This window comes from Pleurodeles waltl, chromosome 10, assembly GCF_031143425.1.
Source record: "Pleurodeles waltl isolate 20211129_DDA chromosome 10, aPleWal1.hap1.20221129, whole genome shotgun sequence".
In the NCBI taxonomy this organism is placed as follows: Eukaryota; Metazoa; Chordata; class Amphibia; order Caudata; family Salamandridae; genus Pleurodeles; species Pleurodeles waltl.
Window position 1 is genome coordinate 783,731,667 of NC_090449.1, and position 17,574 is coordinate 783,749,240.

The window sequence follows — 17,574 nt, forward strand, 5'->3', positions numbered from 1 at the left end:
GCATGTGGCAAAAACAGGGAAGAAAGAGGGTGCCCCTGGGTTTCTGGACCAAAAAGCTAACAGATATTCTCCCTTTGAAAAACAGTTACTTGCATGTTGCTGGGCTCTAGTGGATTCTGAGCAAATGAACCTAGGTCATAATGTGATTTTGAGACATGAGATTCCAATAATGCAGTGGGTGATGAGTTCACCTAAAACTCACCAAATAGGACATGCACAAGAGGCCAGTATAATCAGGTGGAAGTGGTACATACAGGACAGGGCCCAAGTGGAACCACCAGGGACAGCAACCCCGCATGAACAGGTGGCACAGGTTCACGTGCAGGATGATGAGAGGGTGCAGGAGGTACCAGAGATAAAAGAGTCACCAGTGAGTTTGGGTGAGCCATTTGAATCCTTGTCCCCTGAGGATAGAAAGCATGTATGGATTGATGATGGTTCAGCCAAGTATGGGGGGGCCAAAAGACATTGGAAGGCAGTGTCATATAACCCAGTCACCAAGAAGTTGCTATCCACTACAGAAAAAGGGAAGAGTAGTCAATATGCAGAGTTCTATGCTGCCTATCAGGCACTGAAACAAGAATTGCCTGGTACCTGTCACATTTATACTGATTCTTGGTCTACCGCCTATGGTTTAGCCACCTTGCTTCCCACATGGCATGCACATAACTGGCAAATACATTCCAAGAAGGTGTGGGGCAAAGAATTGTGGCAAGAAATTTGGGAAATGTTAGAGCAAAGTACTGTTACTGTGTGTCATGTAGATGCCCACTGTCCCACTAACTCAATAGAACAATGGTTTAATTCCCTTGCAGACAACAAAGCCAAAATCTCAGAGGCAGAAGTGGTGACGCAGGATTCTGACTTTGTGGGGATGGCTAAGTGGACGTTCCAAAAATGTGAACATCTGGGAGAGAAAGCCACTAACAGGTGGGCAAATATTAGAGGGATCCTCATTCCCCTAGTTTTGATAAAGACAGTGATAACACAGTGTCCTATTTGCCAATACACACAACAGAGATCTGTCCCACAAAATGTCAAAGGTCAGTTGGGGAGAGGGAAGTTGCCGGGGCAGATATGGAGGATTGATTACAATGGGCCACTACCAACTAGTTGCGGGTATCAATATGCCTGCACAGTAGTGGACACTTATTCTGGTTACCTGATTGCCGTCCCTTGCAAATGTGCCACTCATTGTAACACCATCAAAACTCTGGACTTGTTAATGTTGTATTACGGAGTCCCCCTCCAAGTCCAGAGTGATAAGTGGTCACATTTCAAATGAAAATTGGTGCAAGATTATTGTTTACAACACAATATTGAGTGGATTTATCACATTCCATATTATTCACAAGCTGCAGGACTGATTGAGAGAATGAATGGCTTACTGAAAGCCCAATACCAAAAATTATCAGATGGAACTTTGAGAAACTGGAGAGAGCATTTAAATGAAGCCCTCCTAATTTTGAATAACAGACCTTTCACAAATGCAGAGACCCCTTCAATGTGAATGTTGACTCCAGCGTTACAGATACAACCCCATTTAGTGACCACCACCATCAAGTATTCGGAAATAAAACCAGGAGCCTTAGCTCCTTACCAAGCCACAACAGAATCTGCAGGTCCTGATCTACATGCTTTGAATACATACAGACTGAAACCAAGGGACATGGCACTTCTTGAAGCAGGTGTTGGAATACAGATTCCCCCAGAGCATTTTAGAATGATCGCTTCCCGATCTGGGTTGGCGCTAAAAGGTATTCATGTCTTGAGGAGAGTGATCGATGCAGATTACCAAGGAGACCTGAAAACTAGTCTTTTAAACAGTGGATACATTGACTTGATATTACAACCTGGTGATAGAATTGCTCAGATTGTACTATTTACAGTATATGGAGGAATAGTGAAGAAGGGGACTGTCCCAGCCCTTCTTCCAGTGCGTGGAGAGGAAGGTTATAGCTCAACTGACAAAAACCCCGGTGCTAAGGTGTGGGTAGAATCCCTACATCGTCCTCCTGAACCTGCGGAAGTTATAGCAAAGGGCACGGACAACAAGCTAATAATCATGAAACCAGGAAAGGACAATTGGGAATATGTACCAGATAAATGTTATGATCATACTTGTCTCCTTCACAGATCATACTACAAGGTGTCTTTGCGCTAGCTGTTCTACGTGGTCTCCCTTCCGGCGTGTGGGGTCGGGAGGTCCCGAAAGCCCCCAGCTCTGAAATGATTGATGGACCATGCCGATTGACACCTTTCTGCACCTGACCGAAAATGTTTGAACCCATCTAACACGAGACGTGCTCAATAGATCGAGTTTCTGTATGACTTATATGAAGAGTACTGTTGATGTCATATCACCGTACTTGGTCACCATACTGACTCATGCCAGCAACAAAGATGGAGCAGTTCAAGAAAGTGACGTGCTGTCACACTTCACCTTATATGAATATTGCAGGTTTTGCCAAGATGTAATGGATAAGAAATGGGATAACCTATCCCATTTGTTTACTTACAATATTACTATCAATGATGTCTACTACAGCTTATCTTGTGATACTTACAAAATTGGAAAATGTTCTCAAATGTGCCTGGAGACAACATCTGGGTCTCCTCAAGAGATCCTGTGGAAACAACGAGTACTGTGTCAGCATAGAAATGATAAAGCTTGTAAGAATATGGACAATACCACGTCTTGCCAACATATTATGACTGCTGCTAGCCACATCAAGCACGTCATACTACCAGTGGGGTGATTGTTCTCTTGTGGAAATTCCACTTATACACACATTCCTGCCATTTTAACAGGTGGACCATGTGCTTTTACGTGTTTAGGACTCATGATGCTTCCATTTCACTCTGTACAGACTCGCCATCCAAGGGAAACAGTTCAATTAAGCTAAGACTGTGACTCTGAAATTCAGTTATTATCTAAATCAGAATATTTGAGTTTAATCATTTCTATAGTAGGAGCTCCAGGATTAGCTGTTTATAATTCTTGAATTATTAACATGTTAGCATGTTTGATGGTTAAGAACATCAATCACACATCAATAGCAATGTCAGAATTACTCCTTGATATATGAGGCACTAAAAAAGCCGCATTGCAAAACAGGGCATCCATTGACTACTTGCTCTTGAAGCATGACAATGGCTGCTCAGAGTTTAAGGGAATGTGTTGCTTCAACCTATCAGACCACTCTAAATTGATCCAGCCTCATATTGAGGCTTTACATGAATTGGTGAAAGGAGTAAGACAAGATGTTGACAAAGGCTGGTACGACTGGTTATTTAAATGGTACACAATATTTTAGGTGGAATATTTGTAGTTATTTGTATTATAATAATGCTATGTTGATGTGTGCAATGTATACCTAACCTACTTACAATGTTTAAACCAAAAAGGGTTACTTTTAGACAAGTATGTTATGAGAGTCACTGGTCAAAGGGTGGAGTGTAATGCTATCTGTATCTAACCATGAATTGCATCTTGATCATTGACTCCATTTTGTGCTTAGCTTAGCTTCAAATGCCGCCACATTGGTGGTGCAGGAATTTTTCCACACACAGCCTGTTTTTATTAACATCAGGGCAGTGCGCGCTCTACGGACGACTAGAATGCAAAAACCTAACAATTTCAAGCTAACATAATTTATGCATTGTGCTGATATGATGTTGTTTAAGCTTTTGCATTGCAGAGTTTAATCCTGAAGACTTATGTTCAGCATGCATATAAATACTGTTCACATGCAATGTACTGCTGCAGGCTTTCAGACTGTGTCAGGTTGTGGTCCCCTTCCAGGGCCTTCTAGAAGCTTTCCCTGCAGCATGCCTGGGTGTGGTTGGTGGGCTGGGCTAAGACTCTATAAAAGGGAGCCAACCCAGCTCCACGTGCTCACTATTCAGAGGTCCCGGTGCAGAGCAGCAGCAACTTCCTGAGCTCCTGTTCAGGAGGCCTACTTTGATCTTCCAGGCCTTTGCCCTTCATTTACATTGGTGATCCTTGATCAGGGTGGTAAGACGGAGATCGGGCTGGGCCCCCGATCCCGTTTTCGAAGGCATCCGAGTTCTTGGGCCTAATCTTCATGTTGAGAGATTTTACCTTGTGTGTGTGAATGTGCTCTGGGTTTTTCTGGCATTTACATGGTGGCATTCGAATCGGCAAGACGCGCGATTCGTTCCTCGTGCTTTAACCCTTGATATTCATTGTGCGCTACCATTTCTTGGCAGTTACATGGTGGCATTTGAATCGGCGAGATGCACGATTCGTTCCTCGTGCTTTAACCCTTGATATTAATTGTGCGCTACTATTTCTTGGCAGTTACATGGTGGCATTCGAATCGGCAAGGCGTGCAATTAATTTCTTGTGCGTAATTCATGTTATTCATTGTACGCTACCATTTCCTGACATTCATATGGTAGTCATCGAATCGGCAAGTCGCGCGATTACTTTTCTTGTGTTCAATTCATGATATTCAGTGTGCGCCACCATTTTTTGGCATTTACTTGGGGGTGCTCGAATCGGCAATACGTGCGATTCATTTCTTGTGTTTAAAATCACGCTGTTCATTATGTGCTACCACTTCATGGCATTAACTTGGTGGTTTTTCGAGTCGGCAAGACGCGTGATTTATTTCTCGAGTCTATCTTATGTTATTCATGGTGCACAGTCATTCCATGGTATTTACAACCTTTGTAAAAATCTGCAATCTGCGCATTTCATGTTCCGGCAATTTTGAGAAAACAAAAATGCTAGAGTTCTAGATGTGATGTTGTATGTACATAATATGTTCCTCAAAACACGATTCATATGATGGCGTAGAAATCATTCAGATTATTTCCTGATCCTCATGCAAAAGATAATACGTGAATTTGAAAGTTGCATTTAACCTTTCTTGATTCCCTCACAGGTATCCAGTCATCTTGAAGCCTAGTTATTTAAGTCTATGCTTAGGTTGTCCATGTTTTCAGAATGATAATGCTTAGAGTCATAGCCAAGTACTGATTAATATGATATAATCTTGATTTTGTGTGTTTTAACCTTTTTGCTTCCTACAGGTCTCCTTTTCAGCTGTTCTCTTCCTAATCCCCCTTTCCCCACTTGGACTCTCTTAGACTCTGTGACAATTCTAATCAGACTATTGGAGCTGGCTTATGGTGGAAGTGTTGGGAACGTGCACAGACCCCGAGGATCTGGTGACTCTGACAGTTTTCTACATTGAACTTGTTTTTTCTCTTCTCATCAGAGAAGGGAACATATTGTGGGGGATGCAAAGGTGATAAGAGTGTACCAGGATGAGAATGTTTATTACAGAGAAATGTATGGCTCTGTCTTTGGAATACACATTGGGATCTGACCAGTTCTTTTGTGTGTTTCCAACACAGACCATGTACAGCCTACGCTTGAATTTCACAACTTACCCAAAGGGAGGGGGAAGGTTATCAGAACCTTCCTCTTGTATTTATTTAAGGTATATAAGGTGGGGAAGCTTGCCACATTGGCGGAAGGAACTCACTTTGAGGGTGGACGCACTGCTCAAAAAAACAGAGTCCCATTGGGGAATATTTCTCCTGCCTCAGAGGTCCAGGGTTCCACAGCTAGACATTGGTGAGGAAAAGGATGATGGTGGATTTGATCCCCATGGTGATGCATTTTTAATTCTTAATTATCTAGCTTTGCTGCCTATTATTATTTAACTGCTGTGATTATTTTAGTATCTGTACGTTTTTTACTGCATTCAAGTTCAATGCTCACGTTAATATTTTTGTATGCCCTCGTTTGAGCCCTGAGAAGGGCCTTAATAAATTAATTACTCAGATTAAGAGCTGCATTTTTTGCATTCTTTAGCTATGTTCCCTTTGAGTTTGAAGAAAAGCAGAACACTTGGATCTTTCCTGGCACCCTGAGACGATACAATACAATTCTATACAATGCAATAAAATCCATGTGTGGAGCAGGGGTCGTTCTTGTTTGTTATAAGCCAAATCATGGCTAGGTACTTAATAATGTTCCTTAATATTTATTTGAATGTGTACAATCCACTTTCACTGTTATGCATCTCAGTTTATGATAATTTCACTTTTATTTTAGATTTCCCAAAGCTTGTTTAACTTGCAGTAGTCCTCATTTTTGAAAAGTTGCGTCTTTCAAGGCTGAAAGAGTTCTAGCAAGCAAAACTCAATCATCTACATAGGAGAAAGGGATTTTTTTCCCAACCAAGTATTCATCTGGAAGACAAATGTCTATTTAAGGTACCAGAGGAAATGTCTTATCTGTTGTGGATAGACCGTTCTTGAAGCCCCTTTGCTTCGGGGACGCTATCTCTTTCACCTTCTGTCACTCATGCAGAGCAGATGTTATCAGTCAGCCTTATTGGACGAGATGAGTCAGTTGGGGACAAGACGTCGACATTTTTAGAAGTCCATGAAGCATTTGGGGGTGGCATGTTAGTTCTTTGAGCCTTGTTAAGTCAGATATTGCTTTATTTATGTTCTCGGCAGATAAGCATTTTCTTGCCAACTGTTCTACATCGCTGCTTAATACCTGCAAATGTTTCTCCCTTTTTCCATTGCAAGCTTCTCTGCCCGTGAAACGTTTCTCTAAATTGATCACTTAGAGGGCCAAGTTAATGTTAGAATTTATATTCACAAGATTATCTGCACCTTTTGTAACTTAGGTTCAAAATGTTCTTGCATCATTCTCCTTGGCAGCATTTATAAAGGATTACCAACATTGCAAAATAATTATAACCAACAGCCCTATGTTGTAGTTCAGCATCCTCTAAAAGTGTTAATAAAGATCTGGGGACTTAAAATCTGAAGTTTCGGCGACCCATGAACTCTTATAAAAAGATTAGATAAATAAGAGGGACGTTTTTGCCATCTTTGACTTTGGGTTAAAATTCTCGATATGCAACAAAAATGACAACTTGTGCTAGTAGTAGTAATGTACCACCTGGACTTCGTTAAAAGTGCATTTTTTGCGGTGCATAGGTACCTACTCGAAGAATCTACAATATCTTCAAAATGCGAGAGTACAGGGTCTGGTTTGTCTGAGGTGGAATTAACACGTCTTCAGCAAAGTGTGACTTACATTGTTTTCCTGTTTTGGAGCACATTTATGCTAAATGCCTCTCCCTGATTCAAAATTTGCCGAATAGAGTAAGTGATTAACTGAATAGACATTTTAAATTACACCAACTGTTGTAGCATCTGAAATCAGTGAAAATGCTCTCCTAGTTGTCTAAAAAAATAAAGCAAAATTGAAAGGACGTGCTTTTTCTGTCTGCAAGGCTAAACTTTGAAACACTCTCCGTATAACTTTAATGGAGGCAGGAGCACTAATAAATTCAGGTACAGCCTTCAAGCATGTCTCTTTTTGTTAGAATAGAGTTCTAAATGGCTCTGTTCTCTACCTTTAATGTCCCAGACCCAAGACACTGCTTTGGCGGGTTTAAGTGCACATAAAAGATATAAATATTCATAATATCTCCATATATGTTTTTCTTATTTAACTGTTTTATTGTACTTCAACATTCACTTATTTTTGTTCTTCTTTTCCAGCTATGACTTTCTCCTGCAGTCCCTTATTCCATTATACTGTGACTCAAAGACAATACATTTGCCCATGTGCTTGACATCAGTTTAACCAATAGTCAGTTTATTTCCGTGTGGCTCATAAACTCTATCAGCCCACCGTATTTATACTATTTTTAGCGCCGCATTTGCGCCGCTTTTTGACGCAAAACGGCGCAAACCTACAAAATACAATGGCATTTTGCAAGTTTGCGCCGTTTTTGCGTGAAAAAACGACGCAAATGCGGCGCTAAAAAAGTATAAATACGGGCCCAAATCTCTGGTTATCATCTTCCTTCCTGACACAATCTTCGGAAGCCTGTGTTCCAAGGACGTATTCTATGTAGGCCCATCTGATCTTGTTCTTGCTATCGAGCCTCTTATTTGCTTTGCAGTAGACATTGTCAGCGACTTCCAGATGTTTTTCGGTGATGTTATCAATTAACACCTCTATATTCTGACCATGACCTGGAAAAGAGCTCTAAGTACTGGGTGATGAAATTGAGCCAACTTATTTCACAAGATTATTTGACAAGATATCCTGTTTTTAATATGAACCACCTTTCTTCTCACTAGTAACTCAGTACAACCATCCCCACTGTTGTCAGTGTGGGTTTGTGCCTGGTCCAGCACCAATATTGTTTCGTTCTAATTTGTTTTTGGTGCAAGTTGCATGCTAGATGAGGAAGGTAACTGTCTCTTTCTCCTTTTGGATGTCCCAGCATTCATTTGTAATGTTTGCACGTCCCAACAATCATTTCAGGTGTTTGACCAAGTAGTCATAAATAAGGAGTGGGGTAGAAGAGCTTAATCCTGCAGGGGGTTTTATCTGTTTTCGATGGATGAACTATTTTTGTTCAGGTCTTTTTCTTTAAGTCAGACCTCCCAAGACATGCGGTATGCTGTATGTTTCTATTTCTTTAACCACTCTTTCACATTTCTGCAGATGTCAATGTGAAATAGGACTAGTAACTTTTATGTTTTTCCTGCTCGTAAAAATGTTTTTTCTGTGGAGAAACCAGTTCTCCGGGGTACATTTACCAAACACTCGGGCAACATCCTGCAGTGCAGAAGCCAGGTATGCAAGTTATGCAAAGCAGCACAAAGCGCTTCTTTGAGTTACTTTTGGACATATTTCCAAATGAAAAGTTAGTAAATCTGCTCCTCTACATCCTGGATGTGTATGGTGTCTCCTTTTCTCTCTTAGCATAAAAGGATCTTATTTTTGACTTTCATAGCAGCAAATCTAGATGTGGTTCAGAGTGGGTATCTGCATGAAAGAGTGTGCAAATTTGTTTACCCCCCTTTTCTGAAGGGCACCCATAACAGAAACACAATTCCACTTCTAACTCTAAACTTGTCAATGCAGCATATCTGCCCGTCTTGTGAATTTTCCATTTTGGAAGCTGACCATTCAAACACTAAAATTTAATCAGTCCTGATTCTGTGAGTAAAGGTGTAGAACTTACATTAATTTAAATTCCATTTGGGTGGGAAAACATTTGTGAATTAGCCCCGTAGAATGAGAACATCTTAAGCAGTGAACAGAGAGGTTTTTCGTGTTCAATTTGAATGGATTGATTGTATCAATTTACAGAGCATGCAAAGTAAAATATATATGTCTCAATTGGTATGCCTGAATAAACACAGACACCAGGAGGGCCCAAATAATTTGCAGACGGTGAAGTAAATATGATCTTTGTGATGTACCTGATTGAAATTGTTCCTGAATGTTCCGTAAAAACCATCAAACAGTATTGAAACCGTGATCTGGTTTGCAAAGAATCCCGCCGCACTCTTAGGCTTTATGATAGGACCTATTCACAAAGTAATTTTGGCGTATGTAAAGTCGTGCTGCTGCGGTAATCTTTTATGTACTCATACATGACTTTGGGAATTAGACCCAAAAATCTAAAATGGAAACAAAATGTAATAGTCAGGAAACATTAATGTACAATTTGCACAAATAGGAAGGACTGTGCCCTCTTTGCACTTTTACTAATAGGAAATTGACCCTTTCAGGGCCAGTTCACAAAGGCATGTGAGCATACCTAAAAAGGTAGTCTTGTAATATTAAACTCCGTACCCATAAATGCTTTTGTGAACTGGCCCCTTTTTCGTTTTTTTCAATCTGAATTTTCCAAACAGCCATACTTAAAATTATTAAGGGCCTCATTCTCACCCTGGCGGTAATTACCGCCAGGGCGGAGGTCGGCGGTAGCACCGCCAACAGGCTGGCGGTGCTCCGCCGGGCATTCTGACCGCAGCGGTACAGCCGCGGCCAGAAGCGGAAAGCCGGCGGGCTACCGCCGACTTTCCGCTGCCCGTCTGAATCCTCCATGGCGGCGGAGCGCGCTCCGCCGCCATGGGGATTCAGACACCCCCTACCGCCATCCTGTTCATGGCGGCTCTCCCGCCATGAACAGGATGGCGGTAGGGGGTGCCGCGGGGCCCCTGGGGGCCCCTGCCGTGCCCATGCCAATGGCATGGGCACGGCAGGGGCCCCCGTAAGAGGGCCCCAAAAAGTATTTCAGTGTCTGCCCAGCAGACACTGAAATACGCGACGGGTGCAACTGCACCCGTCGCACCTTCCCACTCCGCCGGCTCAATTCTGAGCCGGCATCCTAGTGGGAAGGTTGATTTGCCCTGGGCTGGCGGGCGGCCTTTTGGCGGCCGCCCGCCAGCCCAGGGCAAATGTCAGAATCACCGCCGCGGTCTTTCGACCGCGGTGCGGTGTTCCGACGGCGGTACCTTGGCGGACGGCCTCCGCCATCCGCCAAGGTCAGAATGACCGCCTAAGTCTTTTTAAGTCTGTTTTTTTCAGAAACTACAAATGTGGATATTAAGTATTTAAAGAAAGTTTAAAACGTTTTGCTATGTTGAATTAGCTGTTCTCTGTGCATGGAATCCTTTCTATGTTAGCCTTTGAGCTGCAATGGTAGTAAAAGGAGGAGCTGTGACCTAACACAGGTATGAGACCCAGCACGGCTCAACATCATGTGATTGTGGACAAATTACCTAATATCCCCGCAGGTTAAAAACCTGGCATTGTGTTATTTAAGCTGGTGCTCATATAAAACTCTGTAATGCTCTTGGGCCAACTTCGTGCTATATAAAAACTGCAAAAAATGATAACCAGTTGGCGCATGCTGATGTACTGTGATTACTCCATTCAGAACTAGACTCGCACAGAGGCACAGGCAAGATTTAGAGTACTTATATAGTGCTTTCATCGAGGCCAATGTTCTTCTTGTGCTGGCATGCTTTTGACAGTCTGGCAAATGAGAATTCATTGCAGGAGCCTGTAATCATCATTGATAATTACAGTTTTCAACAAAATTAGTGACGGAGACTTGGCCACTTAAATCTGTTTATCTTTCAACAAGAGGCTTTTAAGGACCTCACACGACTTTGGCTCCATTCAACTGCACAGAGCGTGCAAAGGTTAAATTATGTACTCGATCGTTTTCAAAACCACACTCATTTCTCCTCTTCCAACTGGCATCCCACGCCCAAAACAGGAAGATTGTGCGGTTACAGCGCAATCCATAGGAGAGCATCAATTTGCAAAATTGTAGTTCTCCTAGTCCTGATACCTCCTCTTCCCCAAAGGCAGTCTGTCGTTCAGCGTTGGATTCATTGCTTGGTACATGCATTTGTTCTGGCAACGTCAGGAATCAATATTTCTTAAGTCGTTGGTAGTTGTAAACCAATATTCTAATTTTCAAATAAATAGCATTCCATAATGTAAATATGCTGTTGATTGAAGTTTCAATTCTTCACAATTATTTTGAATTGCAAAAACATATGCAAAACATAATTTTTATTCCTGAAAACATGTCACTTAGATCTTCATTATGAGTGGTGAATTACATGGACTGGATTTCCCCTGCCCGGAGTTGCCAAATTTGAGGGTACCAGTAACTCCCAGGGTGTGAAAATCCACTGAGGGTCCCCTAAGAAAAGAGGAGTACAGAGTAATAAGCAATTCCAAGTTCAGTTCCCCAGGTAATGCCTCATTTTGGGCTGGACTTTCAGCCATAGATTTTTGCTGCTTTTAGTTGCTGAAAGTTTAAGGTGAAAGTTAAAAGTTTTGTGGTCTTTCCACAGATCTCATAAATCCAATAGGCCGGCTTACTGCTATCACAGCCTTGTCAGAAGTAGGACGCCACATATTTAGGAGGCTACTCGTGGTGAGGGCCTTAAAGTTTAGGGAGGCAATACGATTCTGAACATGCTCCATTAATAGCCTTATGCCTTAGGGGACAGTCCCATATATTAATGTGAATCTGTCCCTGAAAGACTGTGAAATGCTAGTATTGAGAGCCTAAGGAAAATCATCATAACATTAGAGATGGGCGGAACATGTGGTGTTTCACTCTGCAGAGGTACTTGAAAACTCTCCCACAAATGGACCCAATTAGGCATGTTGTTCTCCTTCTGCTGATTTTTAGTGCGGGAAGCTCATTCCATAACACAAAATCAGCATACCCAGCACGACACAGCAAGCCGGAGGGCTCTGGTTCTAGGATTTTGCTACCGCTCAAGTAAATTTTCTACTTGAGCAGCAGCTTTCTGACTGTCAATGGATGCAAAAGCCTGCATTGGAGAACTGTTGCCAGGTGTCCTCCTAGAGAGCAACAATTGCACTAGGGAACAACAAACTTGCTCTCGCTCCCTAACTAACCGCTGGTGAGCCACAGAAGAGAAAAAACGCCACCACGCTGCAGGTGGTCATATTAAAAACTTTGCATTACAAGCATAACACAGAGTGGCCAAAATTCCATCAACTGAGGACAATTGAGGAGGCTGAAGATAATGGTTAGTGTCCTATATATCGGGGGCAGTTCCTCCTTCAGGGCGGAGGACCGTTGTCCCCCGCAAGCAGCAGCTGCTAGACTTCTACAATTCAATGAAAATAAACAATGTTTATTTTTGTTGTATCGTAGAAGGGGTGGGCCATGGGCTGTGAGGAGCACAGAGGGGTAGTAGGCTCAGCACTCCCTCTCAGTGCGCATGTATGTTTGGTCAGCCGCCTCAGGCCCGCCAAACATGCATGCACACTGGGCTCTGTCAAACCCAGCAACACAGTGCCGGGTTGGAGAGAGCAGACAGACTCTCCCAGTCTGCATGGGAGCACCCTGGCTCGGCGCTCCAACCAATCCAAATGCTGCCATCATGCTGCCAGCAGCATGACAGCAACGTTCAGATTGGCCACTGGACAGGGTTGGAGTCTGTGCCTGCAGCGAAGAAAAGAGGAGTTGTGCGGTGGTCGCGGCAGTGGATTAAGGAACGTTTTTTTTAATTATTAATTTTTCTCTCCCCCTCCAACCGCCACGCCCTGCAAGCCACTCCTGCGATGTATGCAAAATTAATGTGTGTGAAAATTCAGCAACTAAAAGAAGTTGGGATAAGATGAATTGCAAAAACTGGAGAAGTACAGCTGTCAAAATAATAATGATGATAGTTATAATAATAATAATTATAATAATCATCATCCTCATCATCATCATCACACTCAATATAAGTATTATTATTAGACTCATTATGGATTATTATTATTAGTTTTAGTAGTCATAGTAGTAGCAGTATTATGATCACTACTACCACTACTACTACTGTTTGAACAATGCACTGAACAAATAAAGGACTTATTTATGCGGTGGCGGTTTCACTGCAAACAGGCTGACTGTGAAGACTGCCACATTATGAGTGTGGCGGGTTGGCCTCTGCCAACCTGCCACATCTCCGATCATACCGCCAGGGCAGTTGGACCCGCTGGGCAGGACATAAGCATCTACGACCTGGCGGTCCACAGAAGACCGCCAGCAGTATTAGGAACCGCCTTTCCACCAGGGTTTCTGTGGCTGTAGCACCGCCATGAAAACCCTGGCGGAAAGGCAACCAGTGGCAGGGATTTTCTTCCCTGTCACTGGTAGATGACTCCCCCACGCTCCTAGCAAGCACAAAACCTTCCCCCTCCAGGTATAGTGTCCCCACCGGGTACAGCACCCCCTTCCCGACCAGGTACAGCAACCCCCTCCCCGCATACATGCACACGCACACAGACACCCACATGCACCCCACATACACTCATTCACCAACACTGACATACATGTATTCACTCACATGCATCCATACAAGCATTCACTCACATGCATTCATACACGCACTCACCACAACACTCATACACGCAAACACACATGCATACACACCGCCCCCCCGTCAGACGATCGACTTACTTGTTCCGGGGAGGAGGCCATCCAGCAGAGAACGGGAACGGGCGCTTCCGCCTCCGCCAGTGCCCCGCCATCAGGACATCACCATGCCGTATTATTGCACATAATACGGTGGGCCGATTCCTCCTGGTGGGCGGGGTTGGTGGTGGAATCACCCCAGCGCCTCCGCCCGCCAGCACGACTACTGCTGGATTTCGGCCCAAAATGTGGCGGAAATCCAGGAGTACCCATAATATGGTGACTCTGGCGGTCTTCTGGCAACCATGGCTTTGGCGGTCTTTGAAAAAGACCACCAAAGTCATAATGAGAGCCAAAGTTGTGCCTAAGTACTTGAATGAAGGTTTTCATAACACTCAATCCAATGCCTCTCTCGTCATATTCTTGACTCTTTGCTTTTTCAAACCACTATGCATCTAGGGCTTCCGGGTTTATGGTATTTATATATTTTTACATTTTTGTCTGTATTTGCTCATATTTGTTTTCGATAATTTTATCTGTATTTATCCATATTTATTTAATGCTTAGTGTAAAAAATGAAGCTGCAATAGGCATATTTTCACATTTATTTAACCAACAAATGTTTACTCGTGTTCGAATGTTCAATGGACTTCAGCCATTTACAGTACAATACAGTCACCTGAAAGCATTTGCATTGTAGAACAGCTTAAAGAGCTGCACTGATGGAATTATTTAAGCTTTGTTATGATTTTTTTATATGCTTATTACTCCTCTAGATTACAGTCTGCACAGCTATTAACCTAGGGCTCATGAGTGGCACTAGCGAGAATCAGCCATAAGAAACCTATTTTCCATATTTAAAAATAAATACAAAAGGGAAACTAGATGGATTTCTTTCTGTGTTTATCTGTAAAAATGGAAAGCTGGGAGCTTATGCATTACATATTCAGATAGGTCAATTTGAGATTGTAAGGCAGGTTTGCTCTTTATAGGAATGCTCACCTGAACCATTTTCAATGAGTGAATGAAAACAGCACACACTCAGGTATGATACACATCTGCCTGCAATATTTTCTGCAGCACCTTTATGTACGTACACAGGTTAGGGTGACTGATGGGCTGCTGATAGCATGCCACTGATGGGCACATAACCTGGCATACAAGGCTTAGTATGTTAAAAATAAGTGCCAGGGCTCTCGCCAGGAGGACACTACAGTTGCACCACACATCAACCATGCCCTGCTGCCAATGATAGTAACAATGCAGCTACTAACCATCAAACTACTACAAGTGTGACAATCTGGACTATTCTTGGCACCCAAAGCTATAAGAATGGCTTGGGTAGAAGGTAATAGAATTGTTTAATGTATATTGAATTAATTAATTAATTTGTGTTGAGCACTCGAAACCATTGGCTCAAATTAAGCACTGCCTGCAGAACCAGGTTGTGAATCCTGAATCTGCACCGGTACTATAAATATGCAGAGCTCCACTATACAAATAATCCTAAACACATGCCTGTGCAAAGGACCAGTGCCAGATTCATGTGAATACTGAAGTTTGAAAAATTAATCCCCCATCATCATAGTGTTCTCTTAATGAAATCTTACCTGCCCTTATAGCTCATTTGTGTTTCAGTTTCTATAGGGGAAATCTAACCTTCGTCAAATCTCACACAGTGATCCCAAGCCAATTAGAGATGTAGATTTTACAAATTATGTCATATCACACAGGAATTGCAAAGTGGAAACAGAATATAACATGATGTGCCCTGTGTTTGCTCACGTCTCATTGCACGCTTCTTAGCTTTGAGTTGCACGAGAAGTTTACTTTTGGGGTGGTACTGGCTGGCATTTCCCAAAAAGCAGTACACAGATGAGCTATTCCTAGGGAAAGTGCAGCTTTGGACGTTCCCCTTGAATCTAAGCTATCCATTTCTGCTACTTTGGCTTTTAGAGAGCTACTGTTAAACAAAGAGTTGACACAAAGCTCACTGTAAGTATATATTATGTACTGGAAATAATAGCTCTGTCTTTGAACAGCTAAAACTGTCTGTGGATGAGAGCTAAAAAATGGCACCCCTAGTTTAGATGAGGCTTAGAATCTTAAAATTGAACAAGAAAGTATCTGTAGGGTATGGGTAGGCTGGTGCCCTGAAGATGATCATAAAAGTTTTATTTTGCTAAAGAGCAACACTTAAGTCCTATTTACAAATTGCACATCAATCCAGATTGGGCTGGTAAGGGGAGTTTCAGCCACCATCAGCATTATATGTCCTGGAGTATCACTGCAACTTGGGAGTACTTCAGTGGGACTTTTTGACTGCTGAAAGCAGGTGAAATGTCTGACTAAAATATTATAGGTTCGTTGAGAATTACAGATGGTATTGAGTGCAGTCTTCAGAATTCTCTGGGTAATTCCCCATTTCTCTGAGTACCTCCATGGTCAAGTTTGCAATCCTGAGGTATCCCCCAGTACCCCTGCTGGATTTAGAGATGAAGACATATCAGTAACATTAGTTGTGGGGACATGCCAGATTGTTTTTTATCTATCTTGTAACAGTCTAATAAATTGTCTATATTCTGTTGAGAAAAACAACTGTTCATGCCATAGAAGATGCAATTAAATTAAATAATCATCATTTGTTAAATACATGTTTTAAATTATGACCATCAGGAGGAACCATATAAATGGAACAGTAACAATGTGTGCCAGGGCACGTTAAAGAAAAGAATAATCCTCAAAGTACACCCTTAGGGGAAAAGAAATAAAACAAACAAAATACAAGAAAACTAAAAACAAAATGCACAATAAAATGTACAAACAAAGGCAATTGTGAAATTTCTAGAAACAAAAAATAGCAAGAAACCTTAAGAAACCACAATATATGGTTTTTGCAAAAATGTTGGAAGCTCCTGGAATACACAAAAAGATTGATGCAAATCATCATCAGAGAAAGGGTGGAGTGTTTTTTTTCTCCAAATTTTAGGGGTTTGAAGCAAAACGCATTTTGAGTTTCTCAACCAAATAAGAGAGTGGAGGCTGTTAAATATCTCTAAGCAAGTGGCAGACCAATTTAAACTGATAGGAGCCAAGGCTGATGTTTCAAAAAAGGTTCATATGGGCATATCTCTTGGGAGTGGAACCCAGCCAAGTGATGACATATGACATTGCCTCTTTGGAAGAAAGTGTAGACCTAGAAAGTAAGGACAAAACGTAGATTTAGTGTTTGGCGGACAGGTTACTCCGTCAAAAACATTACTAATATCCCATCTGTCGTATTATGATTTCCATTAGAAATAAGGCCATTGTAATACGACAGACAGGACATCCATCACATGAGAACTAATCCGCTTCACCAAATTCTAAACCAGGCCCTTAATTGCCATTATTATTTTATAAAATAACAAGAGTTTAGGACACTAAACGTATGTCAGAGCCTGGTTCAATGCTTTAATGATAGGACATTGACAGAAATGTGAACTTTAAATATATCTTTACTTTTAAATCTATGTGGAACTGTACCTCTTAGGTGAAGCACAAGGACTTAATAGAAGTAGTAAAGGTGAGGAGGATGAGTTTTAGAGCAAACTCCTTTTGCCATAAAAGGACAAATATCTTGGAATTTCATTTTGCAAAATGCAGGTACACATAAGAAAATGGCTAGCCAACCTCACTTCAGCCCTTCAAGAATATACTCTGAAATCCTCTTCTGAGGACATGCACTGGTGCACCTGGGCCTCATCATACAAGTATTGCATTGGGATGCCCAGCTTGTTAATTCAAATCCCAGCAGTTT